The sequence below is a fragment of the Sapajus apella genome, unplaced genomic scaffold, assembly GCF_009761245.1.
Source record: "Sapajus apella isolate SASKATOON/1434 unplaced genomic scaffold, GSC_monkey_1.0 scaffold155, whole genome shotgun sequence".
Classification (NCBI taxonomy): domain Eukaryota; kingdom Metazoa; phylum Chordata; class Mammalia; order Primates; family Cebidae; genus Sapajus; species Sapajus apella.
This window is the reverse complement of record NW_022437095.1, coordinates 2062751-2088973: the sequence shown is the minus strand read 5'-3', so window position 1 is coordinate 2088973 and position 26223 is coordinate 2062751.

The following is a 26223-nucleotide window of genomic DNA, read 5'->3' as shown; positions in this document are numbered from 1 at the left end:
TTATAGACCTTAATTTTATAAATAAACTTGACCACGACAAAATTATCTTCTGAGTAATTTTTAAGTTTGCTGTTATTCCAATATGCAGCTGTAGCAAAGTTTAAATTAATAGCTAGATGAGCCTTAGAGGGATGAATTGAAGCATATTTATTTACCAAATGTACATAAAATACAAGTAAACAAAGTTATTTTTCTTTTTCTATGGACCTCTGAGGAAATCTGATTTCACGATTTGGGAAAAAGTATTAGCCTTATAAACTTTAATCTCATATCTCCTTCTCTTAATATGTTTTTAAAAACATATAAATTATTGAATTTAATATTTACACATTCCCTTAACACATCACCACATTATAAATTAAAAGATAACGTAGTTTCCTTGCAGCTTCATAATATACTATTTCAGTAATGCCAGTGTCTTAATTTTTAAATTATATTCAGTATATATTTAAACTTAAACATTTTCACAACAGAGTTAAACACAAAAAAACTATTTAGGAACATCTGTTTCAGATATTGTTGGGAGAACTAGGAATTGAGACCAAGTATATACTTCTTGAATCCAAAATCTATTTAAAATGTGGAATAGGCTGGGAGCAGTGGCTCACGCTTATAATCCCAGCACATTGGGAAGCCAAGGTGGGTGGATCACCCGAAGTCAAGAGTTCAAGACCAGCCTGGCCAACACAGTGAAACTCTGTCTCTACAAAAAATAAAAATCAGCGGTTGGGGGGCCAAGGTGGAGGATCATGAGGTCAGGAAATGGAGACCATCCTGGCTAACATGGTGAAACGTCACCTTTAATAAAAATACACACACAAAAAAAAAAGATAGCCGAGTGTGGTAGTGGGCACCTGTAGTCCCAGCTACTCGGGAGACTGAAGCAGGAGAATCGCTTGAACCTGGAAGGCGGAGGTTGCAGTGAGCTGAGATCACGCCACTGCACTCCAGCCTGGGAGACAGAGCAACACTCTGTCTAAAAAACAAAGCAAATAAAATGTGGAGCAAATCTAACAGAAGCCAGGAAAGTGGAGGAATTATTCTTTCTCTTTAATCCTCATTTGGTGAGTATTTCACACATTCTTCTCTGTTTTCATCACAAATCTTTAGAATACAGAAACATAGATAAGATTTCTTGCCACATAAAAGTCTCTAGTTGTTGAAGAACTTTATTTTGTGGGGAGGATTCATTAGGTCGATTAAAGTGCTGTCATTAAAAAGAAAGTTATCACCAGCAAGAATGGGGTGTTTCAAGGTAGTTCCACAGTGCTTCTGTGGGCAATGGTTCAGAATGCCTTGAATGGTGTGATGTCATTTGGAATCATGTCAGATGAGACCAGCAGTCTTAACTTTGGGCAAGAAAAAGTTGAAATAACACATTTGGATTGAAAGTTGAAATTGACAGTTGGAGATAAAAAATTCAAAATACATGTTAGAACAACATCATAAACTCTGATTCCTTCATGTAGATTCAGTTATTGAACATAAGGTGAAAATAAATATATTTTTACGTCAAAACATCGTAAGACATCTGGGTGACCCAAGAATTACAAAATATTGCAAATACATGATATTATTAGACTTTTGCCCAAAAAGCCTAAATAGTATTAAGGATTCATATGCTTATTGGACACAGATATTTGTGTTTGTAAATTAACTGACTATGTAACATGTATCTAAGCTGTATTTCTCCCTATTATTTTTAAGAGTTGAATTTTTTAAGAGTTGAATTCCAGGAATGTGTCATCTTCAGTTTCTGAGAGTTATTTTTATTGCATGGTATGTGGATGACAATTCCTAGATTAAAAGAAAATTATATTCACTTTTAAAGAATGTTCTCTTAATATTTCATGACAGTTGCAGCAGTTACTTTAAAGTGCACATGTGCTGACTCCATGGTTTCTATTATTTCTGCATCGGTTCCTCGTGGCTCATGTTTTGTCCTATTTGGGTGTCATATTTTCCTTCTAATAGTTTCCTAATGTTTTTATTAAATGCGAGGCATTTATCAGATTTTTATATTTTCAAGTTTAATGTGACTTCAAAATCAAGTAAACAGTTTTTTAAATCTTAAACTTATAATGTTAAATTTATAAATATACGTAAAGTGTAAATGTCCAAATATTTAACCAAATTTGGAAAAGTAAGTGATAACAGGCTTGCAAATAATTTAGGAAATCTAGGTGACATGAATGTTTTCAAGTAATTTATCAGACTGGTCCAAGAAGACATAAAAAACTTAACAAAGTAATTATTAAAAAAGATGTTTTAAGTTTATGCTATGGCACTACCCCTAAAAATGTTCCCAACCTGTAATTATCAGAAACTTTTTTCAGTCCTTTAAGTAAACAGATAGCTGCTTTTTAAAGTACTCCAGTATATAGGTCAAAGAGAGAATTTCCAGTTTTCTTCAGGATTTCAGAAAAATATTTAATACTAAAATTAAAAAACAAGACAAGAAAATAATAAGCACGTCTCTTGTATGTATGTTAGGGCAAAGCAGCTAAATCAGTTAGCAACTAGAATACAGCAGTACATCAAAGAAAGAAACGCAAAAGTATATCCAAATGGCGGTTTATTCTGAGTGCTAGCGTGGCTTTAATATTAAATTCTCAATCACAGTGTGACATAGTAACAGGGCAGAAGACGCAGCTTCTCAATACAGAGAAATAAAGGCAATTCTTAGTTACGATTTTCATACGTATTGGTAGTTTAACCTCCAGGATTAGACTTAAGGATGAAAATGGACTCAAAGCACTCCTGTTGAGTGAGCAATGTGAGAATGTTGTACAACCACCTTAGTTTTCTTTCTTCTTTGCACATTTTTCCATGATGGTAGATGACATTGGGGGGAAAATGAGTTACAACCTTCAAAAAAAAACAGAATTAAAAACCATTTTTATAAGTAATGTGATTATTTTGAATACTTGCATAACTCTTCACTGAGCTTATTCCCAAAAGTGCTGAACTACGTCTGGTACTTTTATTTCACCCAGAAGGCGGCTGACCGCTCCATGGTTAAGGAAAGTGTGGGCAAGAAAGGGAGAAAATTAGAGAAAAGTAGGAGCGTCTTACAGTTACATGGTGGTCAAGTAAGAATTGGATGAAGAAAGGAAAAAAAGGCGTTTTCTCAGGATGTTCGGATGATAGGCGTGTAAGGTAATATATATGAAGAAACTGTGTATTTATACAAATATTCACATGAAATCTATATTGCAATGACTTCAGTACTCTTTTGTCTGCAGCACTTGCAAATTATACGCCCTGTCATGTATTTCCTATAAAAATGTTTAATTAATTGTTTGATAAAGTGATACAATCTGTGCACATTAGTCCAGCTGGGTCTCTCCCTGACCCCGTGCAAACACAGCCTTCTTAAAGCAGACCTAGTGGACTCCAGCTCCACGGACACGCATCTCCTTGTTCCAGGTTTGAATCTAACGCGGCCAGCTCCTAACTAGGCCAAGGGTCTCAGCGGCTGTGCTGTGCTGAATCCAAGGAGGTAGGCAAGTGTGAAAAGCAAACAGGAAGAGGAGCACGGCCTGGGGCGGGGGCAGCTGCCCGGACACTTGTCACCAAACTCAGGAGTGACACAGCACCAGAGGGTGACCCACAATAACAAAGCTCGGGGCAGAATGACAGAAACTCCAAACTTACCCTAAGAAATAAAGTTGACAATGGAATAGGATATTTACATTCGACCCTCAATGCATTCATTTCCCTTTGTCTACACAAATTTATAGAGAACAAGCAGAATCTGAGACCGGAGCTTTAGGGCGCTCCGTGTGCTAGCAGGAGGAACTGTTATGGCCCATGTGTGCCCCACGCCCAGCAATCAGGTACATTTTTATTTCTTCACACGCAGGGAAATGGGAACAATGACTGCTCTAGGTACCTGCTCAGCACACTAAGAAGATAACTGCATATCAAAGCCATCGGTAATTAGTAAGTATCTCCTGAATTAATGCTAGAGGAATGTTTCTAATTCCATTACTTAAATTAAATCCCATGCGATTTAATAAATGCCAGTGTCAGCACCAATCTCCATGTTCAGCGCTGCGCTAAGGTTAACAGATACAACTTGAGGTTTGATAATTTTCTTAAGAAATTGACGAACTGGCAGTTCAGGTCATTTTGTGATCAACAGGCTGTGTTTTATTGGAACCGTGGATATTATTTTATTTTTTCATTACATGCAGGGCAGCACCCCTAACTCATTGGCCTTTTGGGCCTTACGTTCTACTTTCTTTTGTGCGTGCAGGTATCTGTTTCTGGGGCTGGGCGTATTTTGACAGTGGAGCCCTCAGAAGGAAGTTCACTCCTGATCATTTTACTCTAGCTTATGCTGCGGAATGGGAATAAAGACAGAGCTGCATCGGCTGTGTGACGCAGGTGAGGACAGCGAACTCAAGCCAAGGGGAAGACATTCCCTCCCAGCAGGACAGCAGGACCATGAAGCGGTCCGAGGATTGCATCGTTATCTACTTATCAGACACCTGCAGTCAAATGAACACCCTCAGTCTCAACTGCACTTATTAGTGGCTGGGCTACAGTCACACAGTTAGTTTCCTTATCGTTTATGGGATAACGAAGCTGGGTGAGTAAGCCAGATGCCTGATTTTCCAGGGCCTGGCGTGGCTCACTAGTTCATTGCCCCACTATTTTAAAAGGGCACAGGTGAACTAGATGGATGAAGCCGTGGATCTCCAAGTCTGCTTTCTGTCTCTCCTTTCAACAACATACACCAAGAGAGTTGACAGATGCTGACATGACCCAAGTCTGCAGGGACACGGGAACGTGAGGCTGTCCGAAAACATCCTCCCAACTAGCAAGTGATGCCCAGCCTCCGCGTCACCCCAATGGACACGCCCTCCGTGTTCCCAGGAAGCTGTAGCAAAAACACAAACTACCTGGGCAGTCTGTCTCCACAGATGGATTGATCAGTTTCCAGATAAAGATGAGAGAACTTTTGGAATGAGATTCAACAAGAAAATTTAACCCAAGCCAGGAAAACATCCCCAGCCCACCCAGAATCCCTTATTTCTGGGCGGCGGGGGCATTCTGCTCCACTGCCACACCGCGCTCGGGGGTCCCGTGTGGGTCCTTGAATTATCCTTTGCCAACATTTTCACCACTTCCTCCCTATTCCCCACATCCTGAGCAGCACCAAGTCCCAGCTGCCCTCCTGCCTCGGGCCGAGGTCTCCCCCTGCCCTCTCCCTTCCCTCCTCTCTGTGACTGGAGGCCCAAGGCCAGTACAATGGGCAGGACGAAGGGCAGCATTCCCACTCATTCGCTGGATGGACATCAGGCTGCCCTTCAGGACGCCTCTGAAAGGCTTTGCTCCCATGGTAGCATTCAACTCACAGCAAGCGTGTGAGCTCTGCCCCCACTCTAGAGAGCAGGAAGCCAGGTCCAGGAGGTGAGAGGAGCCATCCAAAGTAGTCAGGCTGGGATCAAAACCCAAACAGGCCCAGAGTGTGTGCTCCTATTCACTGCAGTGGGCTTCTTCTTACAGTGTGAGTTGCTTTGCATGGCCCCACATCTGTGCAGATATAGAACCAGATCAATCTCTCTAATGCTGCAGAAACCTGACTCTTTAGATAGAAAAATGCATAGATACATAGATGATGACACATACCTGTATATGTTATACATTCATCAATAGCTAGCTGGCTAATAGATGAGAGATAAATGAATTATTAGATTGAGAGATATCTATCTGTAGACAGACAGATAGATAAATGGAGACATAGATACATAGATAAATGAATGATGCAGGTCTGTATATTCTATATGTATAGCTACATATATGTACATACAGATGTATAGATTGATGGATAGCTGGTTAGCTAGACAGATGATGATATATGATAGATTAGATAGGTGGACAAATGGATGGATAGATAGGTGAATGATTGATAGATAGATACCTACATCTGTATTCTGTGTGTGTGTATGTTTTTATACAGATATATAGATTTATTGATAGCTAGCTACATCCACAGCTCACAGAGGATAGATTAGATGAATACACAGCTAGATAGATACATATTTTTTCTATATGTGTATATATTTTTATACAGATATAGATTTATTGATAGCTAGCTAAATATACAGCTCATAGAGGATAGATACTTAAATATATATTTTCTATATGTGTATACATTTTTATGCAGATATGGCCCTTTATTGCCATATAATCAACATATCCATTATTGCTACTTCAGTGAAGTTTTTAAAAACCTTTCATTTATTTTAAATTTTCATTCAATTAATGTCCCCTTCTTCCATCTGTTCTAGTAATTGGGCAGGGTGATAAGAAAGAAAGAAATGGCATGAATAATTGCTGTGTAGCACAACTTTCTCCAGACTTATTTTCTGTTTTTTTTTTTTTTTTTGATGGAGTCTCAGGCTGGAGTGCAATGCTGCAGTTAATCTCCACGTCCCAGGTTTGAGTGGTTCTCCTGTCTCAGCCTCCCTAGCAGCTGGGATTATAAGCACCCACCAAGACGCTGGATAATTTTTTTGTATTTTTAGTAGAGAGGAGGTTTCACTGTGTTGGCCAGGCTGGTCTCAAACTCTTGACCTCATGAACCACCCACCTCGGCCTCCCAAAGTGTTGGGATTACAAGCATGAGCCACTGAGCCCAGCCACTTTTCTTTAATTTCTTAGTGTTTTTCCTTTTAAGTTTTTCAAGTGTCAACGGAGCTAGGATCATCAGACCCTACTGCTCAAAGCTACCATAGTTTCACGACCCACTGGATAAAGGCTAACTGGTTTCTAGACTTGATACTGGAGACCTATGGTCCGAAGGCCAGTAATCTGCTGAAAGTCCAGGAAAAGGGAGAGGCTGTATTTAACTCCATGCTCTGTAGACAAATTTCAGTATTTCAGTCCACCAAGAACAGGCGCATCCGTGTTCTCTCATAAGAATCCTCTGGCCTCCAGAGCTCGGGCTTCTGGTGTATACAAAACTTACAGAACGAAATCAGATCTTGCCTTCACTGCACTCTGAGTAATCCTGAACTTCAGGGCAAAAAGTCCATAAAGCCTTGTCCCTAACAGTAAGGAGGTGACCATCTTGGGAGAAAGATGGAGGTGCAGGTGGGTAATTGCATGCTGCTGACATTCACAGCCATGCCACCAACACACAGCAGGAACTTAGAGGCGTGTCAGAGGAGCTCACAGAGGGGGAATCACGTGCTGACTGGACCTTGAGGGACGTTTGAATCCCAACGGATGCTGAAAGCAAGAAGACAGCATCCATCGCAGGCTTCATGGCGCTGTTTCTGGGCAGAGCCTGGCAGGCTCAGCGATGAAGAAGAAGAGGATGAGAATGTTCCGGGTGCCAGGTGCAAGAGGATGAGGATGTACGCATCCACAGAGCCAATGGCTTGCCCTTTAATGTATGGAAAGTCATTGCAAAGAGTACGGGCAAGAGATCAGCATGATCTAATTTTTGGGTGGGTGAACAAGAAGGAGTTTGGCAAGGGCCAGCAGGAGGGCCTGGAACCAGAAGAGCGAACAGCAGGATGACCAAGGAGGAGCCGCTATCCGTGAGTTTAGTAATGTGCCTGCCACCCTCAGGTCTACTATGGTTTGGATGTGTGTTCCCGTCCCAATCTCACTGGGTCTGACATGCCTTGGATGTGTGTTCCCGCCCCAATCTCACTGGGTCTGACATGCCTTGGATGTGTGTTCCCGCCCCAATCTCACTGGGTCTGATATGCCTTGGAGCTGTGTTCCCGCCCCAATCTCACTGGGTCTGACATGCCTTGGAGCTGTGTTCCCGCCCCAGTCTCACCGGGTCTGACATGCTTTGGATGTGTGTTCCCACTCAAATCGCATGTTGGATAATTGTAGTCTCCTACGTTGGTGGTGAGGCCTGGTGGGAGGTGGCTGCCTCATGGGTGTGGTTTCTCACGGTGTCACATCGCCCCGCTGGTGCCGTCATGGAGATAGTGAGTCTGCGTGAGATATGGCTGTTTAAGTGTGTGGCACTCCTCCTCCCTCTCTTCCTCCTGCTCCGGGCATGTGAGGGGCTGGCTCCATCTCTGCCTTCTGCCATGATTGGAAGCTTTCAGAGGCCTCCCCAGAAAGAGAAGCTGCTATACTTCCTTTACAGCCTGCAGAACCATGGGCCAATCAATCCTCTTTTCTCTATACATTACCCAGCCTCAGGCATTGCTTTATAGCAGTCCAAAAATGGAGTGATACAGAGTCCTAACTGCCCATTATGAAATCTTAAATGCTCAGAATTCCTGGCTGTGATGACTTAGCAGAGACACAATATTCAGATGACATAATTGGTGAAGGGTGACACTACTAGGCACAGCCTATAAAACAAATGGCAGAAACACACCCTGTTTCTTTTGAAGAATATGAACAGAGTTTCATAATATTATTTTATTTTTTAGGATTTCAGTCGAGTTTAAACATTGGAAATTGCTCTGTAATCTTCACTGCAGGGATTCCCAAATATTTGCTTTTAAGGTTATATATTAAGTATGGTGACAATACCTAGGTCTTCTTTTCTGAAACACAAGGTTACATAAAAGTTCAGATTTTTATAACCACATGTGATGTGCTTATTACATGTTAATTTTACTTCTGCTGAGTCCATTGCAGCTACTACACCTAAAATGTGAAATATGGCTCAGAAGCAAGATAACCCACTCAGGACTTCTGCTTGTGATCGGAGTTTGGCTGTAAACTTTGAATACATTTCCTGTAAAATATCTGCATATTAAATTCTAGGAAGGCTCAACTGAGTTGCTCTCTCCTCTATTAAGTAAAGTTTAGTTTGATTTGGTTTAATTATTCAGTAATTTTACAAAGATAGAAGTACTTGCATTCTCTCTTTCTTCATAGTTAAAACAACAAAAGCAATGAACACAAAACAGCAACATATCCAAGGCAGTGAAGGAAACCTGTCTCAAGTGCCGCAGTGAGAAAAGGCAAAGATGCTTTTTGTGGAAATCTGAACCCAGCTTTGCACGGAGGACTTGTCTGAGTGGGGCATGTGAAATCTTTGTTTCTAACCAGTCACACAAGCACATTTTAAAAACATGGGGTCGTGTAGGAATCTCTAGCAAACTTCTATTGGTGACTAGACTAAATGATCGTAGTAACATTTCTGACGCGGAAGATTTATTATTCTCTTTTTTATCTTATGGGGTAACTGGATTTCACTGGACTTTTTTTTTTTTTCTAAGATGGAGCTTCGCTCTTGTTGCCCAGGCAGGACTGCAATGGTGTGATCTCGGTTCACCGCAACCTCTGCCTTCCAGGTTCCAGTGATTCTTCTGCCTCAGCCTTCTGAGTTAGCTGGTATTATAGGCATGCCCCACCACGCCCAGCTAATATTGCATTTTTAGTAGAGACAGGGTTTCTCCATGTTGGTGAGGCTGGTCTCGAACTCCCAGCCTCAGATGATCCGCCCGCCTCTGCCTCCTGAAGTGCTGGGATTACAGGCATGAGCCACCATGCCCAGCCAGATTTTTCTTACTGAACTCAATGGTATGCTGTTGGCATAGGGCATTAAATATAGATCAAAATCCTATTATCTTAGGAGCTGGGCAGCCTTTCCCTGGCTCCATTAGATATCACAGTGTGACTTCCAGAAATTAGTTAAAACCCCCAAACCTCAAAGTTCACATGAAGAAATGGAAATAATATTTCCTCTTAGTGATGTATATGATGTGTGTGTGTGTGTTTGTGTTTGTGTGTTTGTGCGTGTGTGTTTGTGTGTGTGTGTGTGTGTGTGTGCCTCACATGGAACTGTAACTTCATTCTTCATTATGCATCAACCTGTGTTGTCATTTACTCCCTCATTGCTTTGGGATGGATTCAGGCCACGCATCTTCCTGACTGCTCCTCTTTCTGTTGTCACATCCCTTAAACCCACCTTCTTCCTACAGTTTGCATTTATTGTTGGATTTTACTAATTGAGCACTAACTCGCCAGTTTTCATTTTAATTGCATGCTTTGTTGATTCTCATAATTTTTTCCAGTCCCACCAACAATTTAAGATTGATAAAAATAATTTTACCGACGTCCATTGTGGGGAATAGAATCTGTGATATGCAACTCCCCCTCATCCATGGAGGGGTCAGAGCATCAGGGAAGGGTGTGGACACTGCATGATGAGAGAATACCAAGCATCAAAGAAACAAGAGTGACCACTGGGAATCGTGCCCTCAATGGCATGAATTAAATAATGCCACTTGGCACTTCTGTGTGTGTCCATGCCCTGTAAGTCAACAAAGGAAGATTACTGGAAAAATTATAAGCGGCATATAATAGGCACATGCAGATGTAGATAGATTTCTAGGATTAATATTTATTTTGTATCATGAGTTCCAAGAATAGGACATCGGGAAACATGACTTAGAAAAGGTTGGGGTCAGCCATAGACTCACCGGTAAAGGTCATGTGTAGGTCACCTTCTGAAGTAGAAAATAGGGGAAGGCAAGGGAGAAGCTTCTGGGAAGTTGACACTTGGTGTTCCTGAACAGAAGGAAGCCGCCAACACAGATAACAGTGACTAATAATCAGTGAGGGAGTATCTTGGCACATACATTGTTACCTATTAAAATGCTTGTTGGATGACGTGGAGACGTAAATGTGCTTTAACTAAATCGAGTAACATTGGGAAGCTTGCAAGTGTACAGATTTTTAACGCCTTAAACATTGAATAACATTAAGGTATGAGAGTGTTGCATCTTACACACTTTGACATTCCATCATGTGTTTGAATAACACGTGCCTTAATCAGGATGCCTTGTAGTTAAAAATGTAGGCAAAATAAAAAATGTATGCATTCTGTTTTCTAAAAATAAGCATTTCTCTAGTCTTCTCATTAATGTAATGTCTTAAGCAATATGGACAAAAATCTTTCCATCCTAAATCCATTCAAGTATCTTTTCACCCTATAGCTAATGGAAAATGCTCCACAGTGAACTATATAGATTTTTCATGTTCAAAAAATATTTACACAATTATTTATTGGAAGGCCTGAGCATTCATGGAATCATCTTCACTAAAGTTCCTGGAGTTAAAATCTGCTCATGTAGCTTGTTCTTTCCTGTAACCCGACAGGACTTCTATCCTAGAGGTGCCTCACACCTAGGAGACGCTAAAAATTACTCTCAATGGAGAGATTAAGTAAGTAATTAAAATTTTCAGAGGAATCTAACATTCTCTTGAGGCTGGGACCATGATAGCATTGCTCCCTGGAAATTCAGGAAAGACACACACACACAATTTGGACTACCTTTAGCTGCCACAGGTCATGAACCTGGGAATTAAAGCCCAGCATAGCAAATATGTAAAAGATGAGGGGTCCCAACTGGTTTCTGTGTTAATTCATTCAATGGCTGTCTTGCTGTCTCTCATTCATTTCTGTCTCTGTGGCTAACTTCCTGCGTTTACACTATCGGAAATCACCTTGTTGAATTCTTGTGATGTCATTCTGCAAGAATCCTACCAGACATTTGCTTTGGAAATGACTCTGGAAGTTTAAGCTGAGGGCTATGGACTTCAGAGAGCAATAGCCATCATGTCATTTCTACTGGGCATAAATTGCCATCATCTCTGAAGTACTTGGAGCTTTGGAAGTGCTAAGAGTGGAGCGTGTTGGAGCCATGTGAACTGTCTCTCTGTGCACCCTGCCTGTGGGGCTGAAATGGGCCTCTCTAGACTGGGTGTGAATCAAAGCGTTCCCGTCTGTGCTGACCCAAATCCATACAGTCAATGTCAAAAAGGAAAGTCTGCAATCCAGCTGCACCTCATCCTGCCATCTCCTCTGACCAGAGTCTCCTCTGCTCATCCGAATCCAGAAATCCCCCCAAGGTTCGTTCACATTTCTCTCCAGGAGGAAATAGGTCGCTATCCTGTCTCTACCTGATACTATGAGTAGCTCACAGTCAGTATAATACTCCGACGATTTGTGTGTTTTAGGCTTGTCAAATAGACTGGCATTTTGCACAAGGGAGTGTTTCCATACGTGTTTAATAGGAATGACTGTGCTGTTTCTAAGAAGATGCAATGTAGACCTCAGTGGTGTTTCAGCAAATAATTCCTGACAGTGTACTCAGCACGTTTGGAGTCCTCACTCTGTGCTAGGCACTGGCTAATGGCTCGCTGAGCAGAGTCTACCTGTGATTGCTGTTTGGCTGTTGCGTGAGAGAGGCTCACCGAGGTCATGGTTCACGCAGTTCGAGGTGCAGCCAGTACCCTGATTGCCATCGGCGCTGTGCCCCAGGCTTCCCACCGCGCTGGCTGCCATGGGAGCTCTTTTTTCAGTGACCCTGGGGCAGGATTAGTCATTAGATAAACACCTGCTGTGCTTCTCTCAGATACACTTTAGGCTCTTTTGCCTGGACCGCCATATGGGAGCCCTGGCCTTTCCTTGTTTATAAATAGTTTGAGATGTGAACATTTATCATGACGCGGGCTAACCTCTTTCATCTTACATCAAAAGATGTCTGTTTCTGAGTTTGGTAAATACATCAACTGTGTGCCTGAGGACCCCCGCTCGGCAGGTGCTGCAAATAGCATTTTCCTCCTGGGACTATGGCAGTGTTAACACAAGCGATTTGAAAAATAGTGCTATGTTCAGAAAAAAAAATCATTTGCTTTTAAAAAGTATTTTAATGAAATACATAATGTGAACAAAAACCATATAACCTACACACAGAGCTTAAGAAATGGTAATACACAAATGCCCATATTTGCTGAAGAACCTATGTTTTTTGGTCTAAAAACATTTGTTGTAAGAAAAAATAACAGAATAAACAAGAGTTAAACACTTTTTATCCCTTATCCTTAGGAGTCAGGTCTTCTAATTTTCATTGAGCTAAATTAAGAGCCTAAGGGGCTGACTTCTCATGATGTCACTCCCAGACATAGCTGGTTACTTATGCAAAACCTCCTGAAACTAGGTAGTTATATTGGATGATTTTGCACAACTGCAGCCTAAGGTAAGTGCTCTGAGGACATTTAAGGTAAGCCAGGCTAAGCTACGGTGTTCCATAGGTTAGGTGTATCAAATGTGTTTTTTACTGACAATATTGTCAACTTATGATGAGTTTATTGGGATGTAACCCCTTCATAAGTCCAAGAGCATTTGTATTTCAAACACTCCTCATTTTATTGTCCATAAACCTTCACTGATACCGCACACTTACTTCCCATCAGACTGGTGTAACGCCCCCGTGCTACACCTCAGGACATGTGATGTTCATTTGGGAGAGATAATAAGTGCTGGTGGAAGAAGGAAAGCAGAATGAGGAGTGGGAAGCCCGGAGTTTTAGACCCCACTGTGTCCCTGATTTAGTGGGCTGCGCTAACAGTTTGGGTAGCCTCTCCAGAATCAATCTCCTCCTGCTGTGAGATGTGGAGAATGACTTAGAACCTGATAGAATCTGAGGGTCTCGGATGCCCCTGCGCCTGTTCTCTCTCGGAGCCATGCTTCCTTTCTGCCTTTGGTTCTTGTCTATCTTGCAGCTCAAGCGAATTCTCTATAAACACCCGAATACCACCCAGTGTCCTTTGGTGTTTGTGTTTGCTATACATTGAGAGGAACTTCTCATTTTTCATGTTTTATTTTATTTTATTGAGACAAGGTCTCACTCACTCTCACCCAGGCTGGAGTGCACCGGCAGCATCATAGCCCATCGCAGCCTCCACCACTGGGCTCAAGTGATCCTCCCACTTCAGCCTCCCAAGTAGCTGGGACCACAGGTGCACACAACCACACCCAGCTATGGTTTTTTAATTTAAATTTTAATTTTTATAGAAATGGATTCTTCCTATTTTGCCCAGAGTTGTCTCAAATGCATGGGCTCAAGGGGCCCTCCTGCCTCAGTTTTCCAAAGCTCTGAAATAACAGGTACGAGCCACCACACCCGGCCCCATGATTTATTTTGATTTATTTGTTTGTTTCTCTTCAGTTGGTTAAAGAAGACTATTAAACAAAGATGATTTATGAAAAGTATATCTAGAGCCAGGAGTGTTGCTTGTTCACTTTACTAGTTCATCTGTTCTTACAGATTCAGAGAGCAGAGGTGCTGACGCGTGGGAACGGGGACAGCGCTGGTTCGCATCCTCCCATTCTCTCCACTTTGACACATTTTCAAGAATTTTTAGGCTGTGTCACCTGAAGACACTTGTAAGACATAAAGTGCAGTCCCCAGTGGCTCAGGAGAGACCCTGTCGCCATGCCCTCCTCCGCCGTGGTCGCTGGGTTCAATCAGAGCACCTGAGGAGGGTGGTCCAGCACCGACTCTCAGGAGCTGGGGCCATCTCCTCCACTCTTTCCCATAATCGTCGTGAAGGCGCTGCCTCTATGTCTGTTATTTAAGCCCAGGACACAGAAAACAAGAGCCAGTTTTAGAAGACTAAGGAATTGTGCCTCTCACCAATTCAAAGAGTTCCTCTATCAAATGACTAACATACAAAGTGCCTTGACACACACAAATTATTTGTAAACAAACATATTTTCCAACATTAGTTATGTTTTTGACAGATATTAAGACACTTCATACTCTCCAGAGATAATTTCTAGGTAAATTGTGAACTATTAGCTCCATGCTACAAATTTCTGTTACACTATCATTTAGCGTTTAATAATGTTGCATGTTTAGTAAAACTTTCATGTTATCTAACATCTCTTGGCATGTGGTTTATATAACTCTAAGATGCTTGAAGAAAGAGAATGTTTTATTTTATTCTTATATAGTACATAACACAATGCCTCGTTCATAAAAAGTTATCATTTACTTGAAAATAATATGCTCATCATTCATACAAAGATAGTCAAATTCAGATTCAAATGTCATCCACATTAGATATTATGTTTCTTACTCATATCTTAAGATGACAGCTCAGAAAATATCTCCAGATACAACTACAAGTTAAAGATTACAAAGTGACCTACATGACAAAACAAAATGTACTTGGTTATCTGAAAAAATACCATAAGTATTCCCTATAAATTTTCAAGTTGTAAATGAGCTACTGATTGAACCTAGTGATATTGCTATACAATACACACCATTCGTAACATAGATGGTGATTCTAAGGAGAACATTGGTCTCTTTTTATATTAATCTGCAAATCAATCAATTTAGGACTTACTTTAGAGAAAAATCTAGGAAACAGATAGTATATTTTTCATTTTTAAAATTTGTACTTAGAAAAGAAAATACGAAGAACTGAACTAAAGATCTACTTAGAAAATACTATGATACTATTGCTAATATTTGAGACACAACCTCTGATGTGTTTTATTTTAATTTCTCTAGAATGTCTTTCTTTCTCCGTTGGTAATCTGTGAGTACATATTGTGTCCAGGGCACTGTGATGGTGAATAGGAGCAAGGGGATAGAGACGTGAGGGGCTCTATTCTAATGAGTGATGATGACACCTATTTAAAAGAAATCAGTTTCCATTAACCCAAAGATTCAGTCTCTTCCTTTCTTTCTTGTTTTAATCCTTCCTTTCATCTTTTTTTCTTTGTCTTTGAATTCATCTTTTGTCACTATTTTCCCAACAAACCCTAATCTAGACATAAAAGCAAGAAAAAGTGCTTCACCTCCATCCAAGAAGCAACCTCGCTTTCACACAGGAAGATCAAAGGAAGAGAAGGCCCCGGACGCCCTTGAGCATCCTGCTTTCCAGATCACTCTGTGCAGGCTGAGGGTGATTGCTTTGCTGAGCCCACATTTCGTGTGACATTTCACCACCATTAGGCAAACATTATTCTTTCTGTTGGTATTTGTTTAGCGAGCAGTGTACTCAGAGCTGTATGATTTATATAAGTCTCCATCTCTTCCTGGTGGCTTAGGCTAAATTATTATCCAGACGTTCCAACTGAGACACACAATAAGAGAGAGATTACTAAACCCCGACGCTGTGCCTCCACCGCACAAAGCTGCATTCTTCTGTCATTGCCTCCTGCAGCGTGTTTATGTTCCTATCAAAAATGTGGGCTGATCCATCAGCTGAAACAGCTCTAGCCTTTTTGGTATTTCCAAATTTATTTTCAGAGAATGCATATATATGCAATTATATATATAATTTAGGGGCTGATGTTGGTAGACATATTTAGGTTACATTGCCGCTTTCCATTACTTTGGACAAAGTAAGTGTACTTGGGTGTTATCCTGGGCCATGTGCGTTTCTGCCTGTTTTCCCGACATAAGTAGCAGCAGTGCCCTCTCTCATTCACAATATCAGTGAGCTATATTGTCCCCTGGCTTTAAAGGGCAGAATACGGAGCTCTCACCTCTTATTACTTTGGGTAGCGTGTGAAGACCTTGAGTCTTCTAAATCAATGTTATAAGGAAGGGTTCAGAGATTAAATAGGTTTCTGGAAGACTGAATCACAGACCTTTAAACCTTGGGGGGCATAATTCTCAGAGCTGTTATTATGCTACCAGTTGCATGTGGAGTTATGAGAGGAGTTTGTTCCAAGGAAGCTATTCTTTAGGCTCATTTTCCATTTTCTTGTCGTGGAATGCTTTTAGCAGAAAAGGCTTGGTTGTCTAGTGTTGTTTACAATAGACATGTCTAGAATTTTTGGATTAATGGGGCATATCTCCCTAGAAAATATTATGTAAGTTTGTAACAATCTAAGTCTAAAACTGGAGATATTTCAGGCCCAAGGTGGCCTGGTTAGCTAGGTGAGTGCCTGATGGCCTGCTTAGCTTGGCGAGTGCAAGGTAGCCTGGTTATTTGGGTGAGGTCATAGTGGCCTGGTTATCTGGTTGAGAGCATAGTGGCCTGGTTAGCTAAGTAAGGGTGAGGTATTCTGGTTAGGTGGGTGAGGGTGAGGTGGGCTGGTTAGCTGGGTGAGGATGAGGTGGTCTGGCTAGCTGCATGAAGGTGAGGAGGGCTGGTTATCTGGTTGAGAGTGTGGTGGTCTGGTTATCTGGGTGAGGGTGAGGTGGGATGGTTATCTGGGTGAGGGTGAGGTGGGCTGGTTAGCTGCATGAAGGTGAGGCGGGCTGGTTATCTGGTTGAGAGTGTGGTGGCCTGGTTAGCTGGGTGAGGGCGAGGTGGTCTGGTTAGCTGGGTGAGGGTGTGGTGGTCTGGTTAGCTGGGTGAGGGTGTGGTGGGATGGTTATCTGGGTGAGGGTGTGGTGGGCTGGTTATCTGAGTAAGGGTGAGGTGGCCTGGTTAGCTGGGTGAGGGTGAGGTGGTCTGGTTAGCTGYGTGAGAGTGTGGTGGGCTGGTTATCTGGGTGAGGGTGTGGTGGGCTAGTTATGTGGGTGAGGGTGTGGTGGGCTGGTTATGTGGGTGAGGGTGTGGTGGGATGGTTATCTGGGTGAGGGTGTGGTGGGCTGGTTATCTGGGTGAGGGTGAGGTGGTCTGGTTATCTGGGTGAGGGCGAGGTAATCACATTTCTACATGGCTCTCCATTCTTTCTGGAACCTAAGCATAAAAGTAGTTGTTGTTGGGTTTTGGGGTCTTCATTTCTGAAGAATCATGTATCATGTAAAACTTTGACTTAATAAATACGTGATACTTTTCTCTCTTCAACTGTCTTTTGTTACAGGGGTGTCAGCTGTGACCCTTATGGCAGGTAAGGGAAGGTATTACACCCTCCTGCTTCTACAGTAGCTCTGAGGAAAGACGGGAAACCAGGGTCTGAAGACTGTCACCAGATTCATTTGCCCCATTTCAGCCTGCAGACAATGGCCCATGGCAATGAAGTCTTCCTCCCTCAGCGGCTGGGCTACTGTAATCACTGCTGCAGTCACAAGAACACGGTCCTCTACCGTTCATCTGGAAACCCACAGAAGTAAGGCCAGAATTTTAAATACTAGATATTACAGTGTTTGCTTCAGACACAAACCTCCATGCAGCATGTGAGTGGTGCACAACATTCTTATCTAAAATGTAAGTTCATCTGATCATATCTAAAATTCTTCAATATAACTAGGTCCAGTGCAGGCATAATTCAGTTGCAGGAAGGATGGATACATCCTGAGCCCAATGACATTGGTGTTCTGAAATAAAAGATTTGGGTCGCTCCTTCTAGACCCCGTCACATGGCTCCCCTCTGCTCACCTAACTGCCCCAGTGTGCTTAGATTCCTCATGGCACCCAGCCTCCTTTCTACCTTCCCAATGAAAGGAGTTAACACACTAAGGTGACCCAATGACACCCTGATAGTCATTAATAATATTAAGAATGGGAGAGGGTTTTAAACAAAAGCATGTTGGCAGAAGGAAAGGCTGGTTCTAATGGAAACCTGTGGCAGGCCGAAGGGGGTTAGACATTGAGAATACAACAGTTGTTCTTTGCATTGATAAGGCAAGAGTCACATGGACAACGAAAGTCGTCATCAACTGCAGACCAGGATTTTCCTCTGAGGTCCCCGTGTGACAGGCTGCAGCATGAAAGCCTCTTTGATTTTCGTGCATAGAAATGGAACACTAGGATAAAAGCCTAAAAAACGTTACACTGACCAGAAGGCATCATTCATACACATCTTATGCATTTTTATCCCCAAACAGTAGAACCCAAGCTGTACAGATCCAGAAAGCAAATAAATAAAATCATCCATACTTAGATGAGGGATGGGGAATGAGGCCAGGGAAGGGGATCTGCAGGGCCTGACCACGCAGTGCAGCATGCAGGCACGTCCTTACCCCTGGCCAAGGGTCTCAGGTAAGGTACAATGCTGGGCAGGCCCTTAGTCCTGATGGACAGTCTCAGATAAGAAGCAATGCCTGGGCAGGTCCTGCTCTGACTGGGGGTCTCCGGCAGTGTGCAACGTGTGGGCAGGTTCTTACCCCTCATGGAGGCTCTCAGGTAAGATGCAATGCCTGGCAGGTCCTTAGGTAAGGCCAGATGAACGAACACACAAAGAAAATAAAATGCTGGAATTGCTCATAAAATTAAGCAGAACTTGCTTATAGTTTTTTCTGTTTAAAAAAAAAAGATCCTTTTTTAGATTGAGTGGAAAGCAGGAAAATTCAGATAACTGCTCATATCTGAGAATTAATGCATCTACTTTTTTTTAAAGATGGACTAGCAGTACATAATTTCTACTAGCTTTAAGTAATTTAGATATAAGTCAAATTTTGTCTCATAAGTTGATGCATTTTTCATATTTTGAAAATATAAATATCTGAGTTCAGAAAAAAGCCATATATATGTATATATCACTTTTGTATAATTTATAAAATAAGTTGTTTATATCTGGAGTTATTGAGAAAAGTTAAGAGGAAAAAATTCCATGACGCCATTTAAGGATTTACAGAAGGAAAAATACTAGCATTTAAAAATGACATTCGATAAAGCACTGACTTCGTTTGGAGATCATTTTCCGTACTTATCCACCCAGCCTTCTCTGGTTGTGCCAGGAATTGTGCAGTGAGCTTCAGAAGAGCTGCAGAAACCAAGTTGAGGGTTTTTAAGGTAACGCCTCTTTGTCACAAAAGCATTTTCTACTTAACAGAAGCAATACAAAAAGAAAGAAAAGACCTGCACTGACACTTTGTTCTGCAAAAATAGTACACAAAAATGAGTGTGATTATTATGCTCATATTTCAAGCAATACACAACTAGTTAATGTGGAGCAGCTTCTTTACGTAATGGTAAGGTTAGCATTTAACTTACATGTATATGATGTAATTCTTACAACTAGTGTTCATATTATGATGAACAATATATCTGCCTTTTCATTCAATATGTAGAGCTGCCAGATGTTTAAAATACTGTGCTAATATTATTCAAAGAAACATTTGCTTCCTCACCTTTACTTTAGGAATGGTTTAAAAGAAATATCCTGGTGTATGCTCATGTGCATAAACACGAACAGGCAGCAAAGTTGGAACAATATGCAAAGATTAGGACTTACCTTTTAATCATCGTCTAGAGATTATTTGAAACACTGAGAAGGAAATTGTATCTATATATTACTTATTGATATCATATTTACCATAATTAATAAATTTATAACACAAATATGTATATATTATTGTATATATAATTTAATTTAAAGTGATGAGATCTGTAAATTTGGGAATTAAAGCCCTGTCTGTAAAGTTATCTGTGACATTGGTTGTTTACATCTGCAATTCCTATACTTGCAGATTTACAGATGAGTGAAATTTTACAACAAATATACTGGTAATAGACATCAAGTTATTTAATTTTGCTAAGCGAAGACTGTTTAACCATTACAGTTAAACATTGTGATTCCATCTAATGTATAGAAGGACATACAGTAAAAGGGGAAAGATTTAGACACTTTTCAAAAGAAGACATTTAAGCAGCCAACAAAATTGAAAAAAAGCTCATCATCACTGGTCTTTAGAGGAATGCAAATCAAAACCACATGGAGATACCACCTCAGGCCAGTTAGAATGGCAATCATTAAAAAATCTGGAGACAATAAATGCTGGAGTGGATGTGGAGAAATAGGAATGCTTTAATACTGTTGGTGGGAGTGTAAATTAGTTCAACCATTGTGGAAGACAGCGTGGCGCTTTCTCAAGAATTCAGAAATAAAAAAACCATTTGACCCAGCAATCTCATTACTGGGTATATACTCAAAGGGTTATAAATCATTCTCATAGAAAGACACATGCACACGTATGTTCACTGTGACACTGTTTACAATAGCAAAGACTTGGAACCAACCCAAGTGCCCATCTATGTTAGACTGGGTAAAGAAAATGTGGCCCATATACACCATGGAATACTATGCAGCCATAAAGAGGGATGAGTTCACGTCCTTTGCAGGGACATGGATGAAGCTGGAAACTATCATTCTCAGCAAACTGACACATGAACAGAAAACCAAACATTGCATGTTCTCACTCATAAGTGGATGTTAAACATGGACACAGGGAGGGGAACATCACATGCAGGAACCTGTTGAGGGGTGGGGGGCTAGGGCAGGGATAGCAGGAGGTGGGGAGATTGGGGAGGGATAACATTAAGAGAAATACCTAATGTAGATGATGGGGGGATGGATGCAGCAAACCACCGTGACACATGTACACCTATGTAACAAACCCGCACATTCTGCACGTGTACCCCAGAAATTAAAGTATAATAAAAATAAAGAAGAACATACAGCCCACACAGAAGGGGTGCTGGGGAGCGCCACGCTCAGGAACTTTTCCTGCCTACATGTGAAATGGTGCATCCCCAGGTAGTAAATGTTTAGCCAGCTGAGTCACGTCAGAGTCCTATTTAGAGAGGGGCAGAGGCCCTGATGCTATTAACTGTCAAATAATTTATAACAATTGACAGTTATCTAACCATCTTCAGGATCTAAGCACACAGGGAAGCGATCAGGGGTACAAGGGCCATATGGATCTCTGTCTCCACCTGCCCCCTACCGATGACCCCACATTTTTGGACCAGGCTATTTAGGAATGTCCAGAGGCAGGGCTCTCCTGAAAGCTTGTGGCCTCCAGGAGGACAACAGCGGGTGTAGGCTCTGCTCCCCAGCCTTCCCACCTGCAGCACCCACAGAGGATCCTTGGAAAGACATTTCCCACCAATCTAGATCAAGGTGGGATCAAAAAAATGCAGCTCTGGTCTAAACACACCCCTCTCCCCTCACCTGTCAGCTGATCTAAACACACCCCTCTCCCTGTTTACCTGTGGCTGGTCTAAAGACCCCCTCTCCCTCCTCACCTGTCACCTTGACAACCCAAAGTAACAGGTCTAGGCCTTTTCCAATCCCTACGCCATATATTTTCATAATTGGAGCTGCACTCATGGCATGGAGGAAATAAACAGAAATTGCATCTTGTCTACATTATGAAATAAAATCCATCATCCAAATCCTCCCACTTTAAATTTTGACTCAATAACACTGTTTAGAAACTCCTGACTCTCATGACAAATTCTGGCTTTAGGCTTATTTTTCTTGCTGAAAGAAAGTACAATTCTGAGTATTAGAAGTTTGTTATTGACTGTATTTTTTCTTGTCTACAATTTGAAATACTTTTATCCGCTTCTCTAATCACAATAAAGAGAAATTGTAACTGCTTTGGATGAAATATCGTAAGCATGTCATGGGAAAAAAAAGAAAAAGGAAAATCAATATTTTCAAATATTCACTAATTCAATAGGTATTGATCAAATATTTTACTGCAATACACACTGCTAACCCTACACAGCAGAATTAAATAGTGCAAGATCGGATAAGAAAATAGCTGGAGAATATCAGAAAATCGTTTTTATTTTGTAAGGGACATACAAGCAAGAAGCTGGGGAATTGTGAGAAGCTGTTTTCTTGAGGTTGAACTGGGTTAAATAGAATATTTTCACATCTTTAGGCAGGTGTGGCAATATTCACCTCTGGCCCCAGCTAGCTGGGAGGCTGAGATGGGAAAATCGCTTGAGCCCAGGAGGTCACAGTTGCAGTCAAGTCCCAGCACTGCAGGGCAGCCTGGGAGACAGAGGGGGACCCTGCCCCAAAAATAAAAAATTAAAAATAAAGAAAAATATAAAAGTTTGGCGCCTTCTTTGCTGCTGCCTGCTTGTTGTTCACACAGTCGCACTACCTTGCCTCCTAGTTTTACAGGATGATTCCCCAACTCCTGCGTTCTCACCTCTAAGGCACTGAAATCTCGACACAGAAGCACTTCCTCAGTGTCTTTATCCCTACCCCCTTTCCAATGTTTACCAAGTAATCTGGAATATATTTAACATAATTTAAATAGTAACTAAAAGAAAGTAAAATTATTGTCTAAGATCATCATCCAGAAACACATGGATATTAATGCAAATCAATAAACATATCTGTGTATAACCCTATCTATATAAAATGGAGTGCACCGATCATCATATTTTAAAAACTGCTATTATTAATAAAATTATCATGAGTATCTTTCCAATTCATCACAATTTACACTCAAGTCTATTTACAATTGAATGGCTAGCCACTATTCATTCATATGATTTTCCTCTAAGGGATTGAGCCAACCATGTTGTCAGCTATGCAGATTACCTCAACATTTTTGTAAGTAAACTTTGTGAAAAATTATCATTACTTTTGAAGATTAATGTTTACAAATTTTATTGTTAAAATGTGTATAGGTTTGTTAAAACACATACATTTTGATTAAATATAAGAGACAAAGGCATTCTTGAAGAAGAAATAAAATAATACAGGTCCACATAGGTTCTGAAGGGTAAGAAGAAGGAAGAAGGGACAGGTCACGTTTGGTCTTAATATCAGATAGAAAGACGAGTTCTTATCAACTGATTTTATATGATCCTGTCATTTCCTTTCAACAGACTCATCAAATTACTCATTGATTACTCAGCACACACCGTAGGCTGCTTACACCGTTAAGTATTTTTCCCTCTTCATTGGCAACTAAATCATAGCTTTGTTTGGAAAACCAACATGTCTAGGTGGAATGCTTACTTTTCTGACTGATTGAAAACCAAGAGGCAGTGGCCAATGACACGTGAACCAAAACCTCCAAGGATGTGGGGGATGTTTTTATTTTCCTGACCTAAACACCAACCTTCCTCTCTTTCTGCATTAGACGTAAACATGGTGTTGAGGTGAAACGGCGTCTTATAATATTGAGGCAACGCACATGAAGACACAAACCCACATGGTGGGGAGAAAAGAGAAGAGGAAAGCAGGATATTGATGACATTGATTCCCAGTAATGAGGATCAGGCAAGCCTGGGGAACAGGGCTGTGAGAGACCTTCCCACATAGAGATCACGGCCTAGAATGAAATCAGAGCTTCGTAAATATTTAATGAACACATGTAAGAACAGGCAATTCAAAACAAATTATTTGTCACTTTGGATTTCTCTACTTTTAACACAAGTTTTAGCCTGAAACTTTACAAATGAATCTTAAAAAGAATTTGCTGCATACAAATATTCTCAAATTATAAATGGGAGTGAGTCTAATCATTCTAATATAGATTTGCTTTCTTTTTTTTTCCAAAAATGTATCCTACTTCTCAACTCCATTGAAAAACTGGTTTAAAAGTGAGGTGACTGGTAATATTTATTTTGATCTTAATTAAAAATAAAGAGAAAATAATTTTGAACTCTTCAAAATCTTCCCCTAATCCGTAATTACAGCATCTAATGTACTTCCCAAAGTACATATCTAAGTTAATAAATTAAAATCTATGTCCCTAACAAAGTTAGTCCAACAAATAAAATTATGTTAAAATATGAATTGCTGTGCAAAAACAAAACAGCTAAAAAGCCACAGAAATACACACTCTTCATAATCGCAGTTAGAGCAGGTGCTCATCCCAGTGAAAGACGGTCAGAAGACGATGCCAAGTTATTCACAGAAGCGTCACCTGAGGTGTTCAGCTGGTTATCAGGCTGAGACTTCAATGCTTACTCCAGATTTGCTTCATGGTTTTTACATTGTCTCCAAATCATCTTATAGTAGAACAAGTTTACAGTGAACTTGCCAAACTACAGCACTTATTTTGGACAATATTAGAATCATCATAATTACATTCTCTCAGTATGAGCAATCAGTAGGATAGATTCAGACCACGCTAGGTGATGCAAACTTAAAATTAATTCAGAAAATTGCCATTTGACGATTTCCGAAGCTATATTTTATTTCATCTGAGTGCGTGATTTTGAGAATTCTAATCATCTGTAATTACTTTTTATTTTATTCTTCACAATTGTTACGGATTGCTACCATGAATAGGAGGAGCATCAATGAATATTTATCAAGTTTTTACTTATTCTAAAGAATGTGGTTTTATATTCCTATCAGATTTTTAGTCTTCCACCCATCCTCTCATTTTCTGTTAAAGGCATCTTAGCATGATTGCTTAAATTTTAGTTCACTAAGGAAGCTACGTTTGCTAATGGTAGCAGCAAAAATGCGCTGATTGGAATGGCTCCTTAACTTGATCTGTGGCCCAGGATTTGGGATTTTACAAAACAATATGTAGGGTGGTAGGAGGTGCTAGAAAGGCTACTGGGGAGCAGAGGGTAAAGAGGGGGTGATTAATGGGCACAAAAATACAGTAAGATAGAAGAAATAATAACTAGAATTCTGAAGCAACTATTGTAACCATTTATTGTATATTTCAAAATGACGAGGAGAATGGAAAATGTTCCTAACCAAAAAAAAAAATAAAATGACAACTGCTTGAGGTGATGGAATTTCAATTACCCTGATTTGATCATTACTCACTGAATGCTGATCAAAACACCACATGTGCCCCATCAATATGTATGTATAACCATTATGTAGACATAATAAGCTCCAATAAAATATAAGAAAGGTGGCTCATAGTTCCAATTTGGGAACAATTTTATTTGGCTCACACCCAAACTATTGCCTTCTCCGCACAAGCTTACTCACAAAACCGCAGCTATTGATCACGTGACTGATTACCACTGCCACCTCACTTTGCTGCTCACCTCATACCATCAGAACACCAAAAATGACAGGTGCTGAAGTTTAGGGCACAAGTGAGTATTTCAGGATTACGCGTACTCATATTCTGGATGTTCTCAGCTTATATTTCATGCAGATACAATATTCTACACTGTACGTTCTAGCATTATTTCCCATTTGTAGGTATATTGGGCTCATTTATTTTTTATACTTTTAATTTGGATAGTATCAAACATGTCACTAGACTCAAAACACTATTTCAAATGGAATGGACAAGAGAGCCTGGTGTGCAATTAAAGAAGGGTGCCGTGGTTTGCAGCTCTTCCTCATCAGCAAATCTGCAGGTCATCCATCCGGGACGGGCAAGGCCTGGCCCTTCTGCTCAGCCATCAGCGTGCAATGTGGCCCTGATTAAGTTACCCTTGTACTCTGAATCTCAGAGTCCTTGTCTACAAAGAAGGTGGTATAATTCCAATTGTATGAGTACCTAGATTACTTAAATTCGTGGAGGCAGCAGGTCTGATGCCGATCCCGGCAGGAGGAGGGGAAGTGGGTTATTCACACCAATGGTACAGAGTCTCCGTGAGGGCTGGTGCAAGTTCTGGAGATTGGTGTAACAATAGGAATGTATTCGCTTGGTGTAAAAGTAATCACTGCTTTAGAAATAATGGCAAAACCAGGAATTACTTTTGCACCAACCTAATACTTAATACCAAAAAACTGTAGAATTAAATTGGTTAGAATGGTAAATTGTATGTTATCCATGCTTAACCATAATTTTAAAAGTAAAACAAAAGAGCCTAGCATAGTGGCTCACTCCTGTA